This window comes from Cupressus sempervirens, chromosome 10 (genome assembly GCF_028749045.1).
Source record: "Cupressus sempervirens isolate cs-2001-9-10 chromosome 10, ASM2874904v1, whole genome shotgun sequence".
NCBI lineage: Eukaryota > Viridiplantae > Streptophyta > Pinopsida > Cupressales > Cupressaceae > Cupressus > Cupressus sempervirens.
In genome coordinates, this window is record NC_143127.1 from 641,206,715 (window position 1) to 641,208,241 (window position 1,527).

The 1,527-nt window shown below is 38.4% G+C and overlaps 1 long non-coding RNA gene across 1 annotated transcript; it reads left to right on the forward strand.

The window, feature by feature from the left end:
- The first annotated feature begins 313 nt into the window (after positions 1–313).
- LOC149535468 (uncharacterized) lies at positions 314–1,241 on the forward strand. Its single transcript, XR_016356923.1, has 2 exons — positions 314–718; positions 805–1,241. It is a non-coding gene; the product is annotated as an uncharacterized LOC149535468 (long non-coding RNA).
- The last annotated feature ends 286 nt before the right edge of the window (positions 1,242–1,527 follow it).

The following is a 1,527-nucleotide window of genomic DNA, read 5'->3' on the forward strand; positions in this document are numbered from 1 at the left end:
AATAGAAAAATCTATATCCTAATTATCTTTAGAGATCATGTTCATAAACTAAAAGCAAGCTCACAATTGATACTATACGATCTACTCCACTTTACTCCAACTCAATTCTATCCAAATTAATCAAGGTCCAATCATTTTCATTAATGGATTATATTCCAAAAGCTTTTACAAAGAAATTCGTGTACAATCTCCAACCCTAGTTGTAGGTATGCGTGGACATTCCATTGCCAAACACCACGCGAAGAGTAGATAAATACTTTAAAAATGTGTTTCCCGTGGAAACCCCATTTTTATTCATATACAGCTCCAAACGGGCCTACGTAAGTGACTTGCCTGTCCACAAAAGTTTTCGAGCGTTGGAAGCGATCCAGCTTGCTCTGACTATGCACAAAGAATTGATGCCATGTTCATGTATTAAATAGCACCAATTTGGATTGATAGATCACATGTTTTGAGTGCTGGAATGTGTTTGATCATTCGGAGTTTGGCAGAGATGATCACATTCTTCATATTCAATGCTCATGCCTTAACCCTAAATATGAGTTCTTGCGATATTTTACATGTCAAGGTTAAGTTGTGGATGTGCAGAGCGGCGGATCAAAACTTGACAGCAGGAATGGGAGGCTTAGGAAAGATTTCACAAATCGTCCTGTATTTAGTACGATTCGGCTGGACGCAATTTCTTATGAGATTCGAACCCGGATGGCCGGACTCTGCTGTGAGTTTTTGTTTTGAAATGTGTCTGATTGCTGTAAAAGAGGCGTTTTTCGCTTTGAGTTTCTGAATGTTAGCGCTCCTGTGCAGGGATAGAATTGAGAGGCGGGGACGCTCAGTGAAGCCATACTCCTCAGATTCATGAGGGATTTAAACTGCGGTAAAGAGGGGAAGCGACTGCAGCGAAATTTGACCAGGAAAATGGATGGATCTCAGAGAGGTAAATTAGGGAAATTGAGGTGTAATGGATGCAAATGCGAGCTCCAGTGGTTTGTCATGTAAAAATATAGTATGCACACAATTTAGGGAAAAGAGATTTATGAGGGATTTAAGCTGCGGTAGTAATTGTAGGCGACTCGGCAGCAGACACAAATGGACGGATCAGTCGATTTGGGGGTAAATTAGACAAGTTGATCAGTCAATATTTGAGGTGTAATCGATGGAAATGAGAGCTCCAGTGCTTTGTCATGTCAATAAATATTGTACTCACAATTTATGAAAATATATTTTAGGGTTTTCGGTTCCAACTGGTTGAAGAAATTATCCGTGTGCTTCAAATTTAGGGTTGTAGGCGCGAGTTTTTTTCACTGCTCATGGTAGTCCTCAAAAAATGTGTTAGTTTTGAAATGTGTTGTCAAGAATTTGTGTGGGGTTTCGTATGATTTTTAAAACCTATCATCTCTAGTTAGGGTTTTGAAATTTTGTTGTTTATTTTCTTGATTGATTTAGTTTTAGATCTAATATTAGATTTTGGGCTCATTGTAATCTAAGAAATTTAGTTTGTCTCTCTCCTTTACTTACTGATTCAGAGTT